The sequence below is a fragment of the Papaver somniferum genome, unplaced genomic scaffold (genome assembly GCF_003573695.1).
Source record: "Papaver somniferum cultivar HN1 unplaced genomic scaffold, ASM357369v1 unplaced-scaffold_125, whole genome shotgun sequence".
NCBI lineage: Eukaryota > Viridiplantae > Streptophyta > Magnoliopsida > Ranunculales > Papaveraceae > Papaver > Papaver somniferum.
The window spans coordinates 11,005,812-11,012,425 of record NW_020621603.1 but is presented as its reverse complement, the minus strand read 5'-3'; the positions used below and the strand labels follow the sequence as shown (position 1 = coordinate 11,012,425).

The 6,614-nt window shown below is 32.7% G+C and overlaps 2 long non-coding RNA genes across 2 annotated transcripts; both read right to left on the bottom strand.

Moving 5' to 3' along the window:
- Window positions 1-484: 484 nt before the first annotated feature.
- On the bottom strand, window positions 485-1,767 carry LOC113331188. The gene is made up of 3 exons (XR_003350759.1): window positions 1,449-1,767; window positions 1,075-1,164; window positions 485-730 (listed from the first exon to the last, which is right to left on the bottom strand). It is a non-coding gene; the product is annotated as an uncharacterized LOC113331188 (long non-coding RNA).
- A 98-nt stretch (window positions 1,768-1,865) lies between these two features.
- Window positions 1,866-3,083, bottom strand: LOC113331187. The gene is made up of 4 exons (XR_003350758.1): window positions 3,012-3,083; window positions 2,540-2,685; window positions 2,266-2,349; window positions 1,866-2,171 (listed from the first exon to the last, which is right to left on the bottom strand). It is a non-coding gene; the product is annotated as an uncharacterized LOC113331187 (long non-coding RNA).
- Window positions 3,084-6,614: the final 3,531 nt, after the last annotated feature.

The window sequence follows — 6,614 nt, the reverse complement described above, 5'->3', positions numbered from 1 at the left end:
AATCGCTTAATTGGTTAATGGTGGAATCCTGAGTCTCAGTGCTTTTTATAATCTTGATAACAACTTCTTGAGTTTTCTATTGAGTTTGAATCTAAAATCGAATCTTCACAAGTCTGAGTGAACGACAACTTTACTACTACTTTTACAACAACATAAAAACCACATCAATATTTACTTAACGAAGCTCTCACTGCGGCAATGATTGGATCAAAGGTTTCTGAAGGAACACTTTGAACTGGAGTGAGCATCTCCAACTTGAGTATTCCCAACAAGAGCAATAACAACAATAATGATCAGATTGCAATATAAGGTGACGCATCCATTTGCAAATTAATTTTACGAATTATTTTCCTTTATTTCTGAAACATACAGGAATCAGAAGGGAAAGAAAGGAAAAATAAATGAGAATTAATATAGTAGAAAGGAAAAATAGATTCCAAGGAATGGTTTACATCATGTATGAATTGTTGAGCCTAAACAGAAGCTCCTAAAAAAGGCACCGGAACGATAGCATATAAAATGCAGGAAAACGCAAATATTTGCTGTACATAAAGAGGCAGATAAAAATTTGCCTTGAATTTGCCTGCATCTCTTGGGAAGAAAACGAGCTTGGCCTAGTATGTCTTAAGACGTTAGAAAATGGTTTGGAGCCCTTCCAATGACTTGTTTCTACGCTGTGGTCCACAGCGATACCAATTGTAGGAGCAAGCTTTTTAAGAATTCCAGCATCCTGTGAAGTAAATTGCAATAAGGTTTTTAAGCAACCCTATGTATTGCTGAAATGTAGAAATACCAAATCAAATACAAATAAAAGTTATCGGTTATAACTGTTTGAAGTGTCAGTGTAATCATAAAGAAACATTCATTTTATCGCAGTATCACATGGGTTGAGAATATGTAACCGTGGCAAAGCTTAAAAGAACTCATTTCATTACCCACTTTGAACAACCACGGCCATAATTGAAAGGGGTATATTTTTCTGTGTCCGTAAGAACAAAGAGTTAAAAATATTATCTCAAAGGATTACCATGAGTTAAGAACCAGAAGTTCAAATAAGAAAGAAAGATCAATTACCGTAACAGCCAACTCCAGTCAGATATCTTCTTGCTGTGACCAAGAATCAGAGGATGATTCAGCTCCCGCAGGCATTTAAATTATCAATTCCTGCAGATATTTAAATTACGTTATTAACAACATGATAGTCACTTGTACAAGTTGGGTTCGAAAAAGTGCATTCACAAATTACAACAGGAAAAACAATATGCAAATCACCAAATTCCAATCTCTTTTTAGATAAATTTTCCCCACAATGATTTGTTTGTGTTTAGAACTTCTTAGTGTTTTGCAAGATGAAAGTTTGGACTACACATTTAATCAGCTTAGGGTTCTTCATTTAGAAATTTTAGAGCTGGTGGTCATTAATAAAAGCAAAAATGTATTTGAAGTACCTGCAGGGTGGGGACGTATCATCGTAAATTAAGCATAGAAAAAGAAGGAAAGTGAACCTGTACAACAAGAAAGCTTAAGTTACTCCAACATATACCTAATTTCACAACAATAAAAAAGAAGAATAGAAATCCTTCTGTCACATGGCCACCAAGCTCCAAAAACATAAGATAAAACCCCTAAAACCTACTTTCCTACACGAAGATGAACAAAAGACCATTAGACTATTACCTAAGCTGGTTTCAGTTCACCATTTTTAGATTTTCATGGTAAAATGTAGAAGATAATATGTTTCTCATACATTCAGTGAGCAAAACTTATACAAGGAAACATTAAAACCATAAAACAACTCCCCCCATAGAACTCATTGTAGTCGAAGTGAGTAAACATAGACTTACTTGTTATCATTCCTTCCCACCAAAGTGGCTCATACAATTAACAGTATCCACTACTTCCAGCAAACAAGAATCAATGTAATTAGTTTCTGGGAAAACTTACACAAGCAAGAGTAAAGAATATGTAACAATGTCCAGCCTTACCGAAATCAAAACAAGCAACCAAGTTTATCAAGGTCATTCCAAAATGATAATTAGATAACTTTAAGCAACAATCCATGAATTTTTGACCTTCTCAACAGGAGGAAGATCTGAGTAACTAGGACCTCCTATACTCAAGATCAGAACATCCATCTTGATCAAAACGGCATAATTGAAGGTGTCTGATACCTGCAATAGGCAAAATAAATATTTCTCAGTGCTCAAATTTTGCACAATAATAACATCTGAAAGAGACAATCTAAGATATCGGAAATCCACAAACCATCAAACGGGAATCATATGGTTTTTGTGTCCACACTTCTTCTTCCTGCAGTTGACAGCGTAAGGATGAATACATGCATAGCATCTGCAGTACAAATCAAACCAAGTCACTCTGTATATCAAAATAAAATCAACACTTAAACATTAATGCAGCACACTACAATACTTGAGCAGGTATATCACAAAAATTCACAATCAGGAATAATAAAGCTCAAATGATTGACTGAAATTCACAATCAGGTATTTATTGACTGAAATAAGCTCAAATGATTTACCTTCAAAAGAACTAAAGCAACCAACATTTGCAAACTAGTATAGTGATAAACCAAAACCCAAAATACTGATGGGTTTACTATATCATAGCTTTCTATCCAGTGGAAGCAGCAATCCCTGTGAATTAAAACCAAAAAGAAGATCGGACCTGGAAAAAAAAAATTGAGAGATCAACAAGAGTAAGACATAGCTACTTGAAACTAATGCTGCATTATCACTCAATCAAAACAGAAAACAAAGGCTACAATTGATATCATTCAAATATAAATTTACTGCGAGCCTAAAAGTGATTAGTAGGGGAATTGTTGCAAGCCTAAATCAACAAAAAAAAATCCCTAAAATCTCACCAACAAAATGACAACAAATCCACAAAGCACAAGACCAGTTGTTATTGTCATCACCAGGAGCAAACAATAAATTAGTCATATTAAAAACAATATTTGAGAAATCAAACAAAAGATGACCACTACTAACCATTCGGATGCCACATATCTGAAGTAAGCCTCCCTGTTCAAGAACTGTTAGGATTTTTGGATGGAAAGATCTGAATTGATTTAAAATACCCTCCATCACTACACATTGACGTAAAGTTCCCAATCAAAGACCGAATTGAGAAACAAGTCATTACAAGTAAAGTACTTTTGCACACAAACAAAAATGACAAACTATAAGGACAACTCATGTGGAGCAAAAAAATCATCCATATCTTTGTAATAGTCCAAATCTTATGGACCAAAAAATGTTATTATGGATGTTTTTAACATCCATATGTTCGTGAGGTCAAGAGGGTACTCCTCAAATCAGTGGAGGGTGTTGTGGAGACTCCATCTGGTCATTGGATGACCGGATATCCCATCCGGACACTAAGTGTTCGGATCAATATTTTTTTATTTTTTTTATTCTCATCCGGTCATTCAGACCGGATGAAGTTTTTTATTTTCTAACTGGAATTTATTAATGACGGATATAAAGGTTGCTGATTCAGTTTAGCATCACGGGAATAAAAATATGACATGTTTGGAACGTTTATAAGAGTTACTGATTCAATTAAGTGTTTTTCTCAAATTAGAAACAGTTATATCTGTTGCAAAATGTCATATTTTTCAATCCGGCCACCTGCTGACCGGATGGATTAATCTTTTTGGTTTTTCACCATGGCGGGTTTTAGCTCCACTCTTTCTTGAGGGTCCACATATTTGTGGATACTCCTTAAGTTATGGATGATTTTACCTCCATACCATAGGAGTTGTCCTAAGGAAAAAAAGATCTTTACTTTTTGAAATACGAAAAGCTTCAAAAACATCTACAATTTTAGATTAAACACATTCGACAAAACATATAAAGCTTTAATAAGAAGCAAGCAATTCAATCAACAATTGAACCCCAATCAGCAATACACATAGACAAAAATCATATATTCCCATATTTTTATATTCCGATTAAACAAAAACACAAAAACCCAGAATCAAAAACACCATATAAACATGAAACACAAAAAAAGGAACTAAGGAAAAGCTTCATGATCATATCTAAATTGGAAATATGGTGCTTTTCAAATATCTCAAATCAATTATAAATACATACATAACTCACACATGAAGCCATCAACGTTGTAGTTGTTCTCAGGTTTGAATGATGCATAGGTTCTTATCCACTCCTTCAATTAGTTTCTTGGTTACTACAGTTGAAAACACCAGGAACCTTCATTTATCTGCATCATAAATTATAAAACTCCTAAGTCAGTAATAGGAATTGAAAACTAGGAAATTCTTGAAACTTTGAAAATCAAAGCCAAATTGCAAACGAGATATTAATGGAAACAAAAGAAAATCAATGCAAAATAGAAAATTAAGGGAAAAAAGTATAAACAAGAACAGGTCTGACTAGAAAGATGAGATTAAAGAGAAAAAATAACACAAACCTGATGGTGTTATCAATTTCATACAGATCCAGATAGGGATGGGTCTGCTTAGTCTCATCTTTTTACCGAGCTTATTCTCGACCATGAATGACATATGGAAGGCTGTAAAATGTAAAAATAAAAATCAAATTAGTGAATCAGTAAGGGAGAACTATAAGGCAGCCATAAAGTGACAAAAGAAAAAGGTAAAAGAAGAAAAATGGAAGATTTACCATTTTCGTATCTAGCTCAGATGTCAAAACTCCGAAGAAATTTTGTTGTTGTTATCGACCTTCGATTATGCATAAGTTGCAATATAAATAAGTATAAATCATATTAGAAGAATGAGAAATGAATTCAATAATTTTCATTAATTTACGACTAGATACAATTTCTAAGTCCAATGATAATAGATTTAGAGTTCCAGTAGATATTCCGACTTAGAGTAAGACGTCATTAAGGATAATATGACGAACATTGGTTGGTTTATGATTTCTGTGAAGATCCCGATTTGGAAAAAGAGATCACTAAAAATAATATGACGAGCGTTTGCAGATTTGGGTTCCTATTAAGATTTCATCCTAGTAGAAGAGGTCATTACTCATTATGTCGACATCTCGAACTTTCTATTTTGCAAACCTAATTTCCAAATCACGCAAAACCGAAAGTATACCTGACTTAATGAAATCCGTTTTGCCTATTCAGACAGGTTCTACCTTAAGGTAAACACCAATTTTAAATACAAACATGAAAGGCAGATAATAAGTAGCAAGCAGTTATCCTAGATAAACACCAATTGCAAATATCCATTATAAAAATCTAAACCCTAACAGGTGATTAAAATTAAGAAAATTAAACAATTTAATCATTTAACCAAAATAGAAACGAATTCAAAAAAGATAGAAACCAATTAAAATATTAAAGGAAAATTTAGCATAATGCTTCATACTCTACAACTCATAAACATCATCAATAGAAAATGAGAAAACATAAAATTCAAATTGTTCTTCAATAACCCATTATTCCAATATTAAAATGCTTTAGCGTTCAATGATAGAGAAATTTTTGAAATAAAAACCAATTTCAACCCTTCAATGATCATTAGAGTTGAAATCTTGGTTGACAATTAACAAAACCCCAACTCGAAAGAAAAAAAACCTAAAAATCAGTTAAATAACAAAAAAAAACAAAAATTAAAATCTCGAGTAATGTATAGATGTTCACAACTTTCTCCTCTCTTCAATGTCCTGTTGCAGTCATCCAAAACAAATAATCAGATTTCTTATATTAAGACATAAATATCCAAAGAAACACAGATGAGATTTGAAGAGAAAATGAAAAAAAACTCATCTTGGATGGAGAATCAAGATAAAAACAAGAGAAAATATTATGATTTCCATCAAATGTCTGAAACCTGAAAAATAAAAGAAATGAGCAAACTCGAAAAGATAACCACCTTGTTTCCTAAAAAGAGTGAGATAGAAAGAGTGATTCAGAGATTGATCCTTTGCAAAGAGCGAGATAGAGAGAGGGATTCAGTGGTGGGGAGTGAAGGAAGCCGCTGTGAGTTAGGGTTCGAGATAATTAAAACGAGGAAGAGATAAAGGGTAAAATTGAAGTTGAAAAGGAAACCTAGGGGTTTTGTATAGAACTTTGAACGGTGGATAATAATGGTCATATGGATTAAATAAAATTCAGGACAATTTTAAAATTTCGTTTGAGACTCATACGGATTGAGAAAAGTGTGTGGTTCTTTTTGTGCTAAAATGAACTGGTGCATTCGGTTTATTCATCAACCTTTGATAAGCTAAAAACCCAAAGAATATTAGTACACAAATGAGAATAACTATGGACATTTTTATTGACTTTCAATTATATAAATGTACGAATACATATAGCAATGAATTAGAACAATGAGAGATGAATTCGATAATTTTCACTAAATTCTAAAATACAACCAAAGCAGAATATGACAAGCGGTGGTATGTAAATACCTAAACATTTTTCATAACATCGATTGAATTCTAAAATTATATTGATTTTTCTTAGAATCAACTTACGTAAATATCCAAGTATAGCGAATCTTTTTTTGGCCTTATTCAGTTTCATCTGTCATCAATCAATTTCACTAAATTTCCCTTATATAGGTTCAAATTCAATTTTCATTAAATAACATA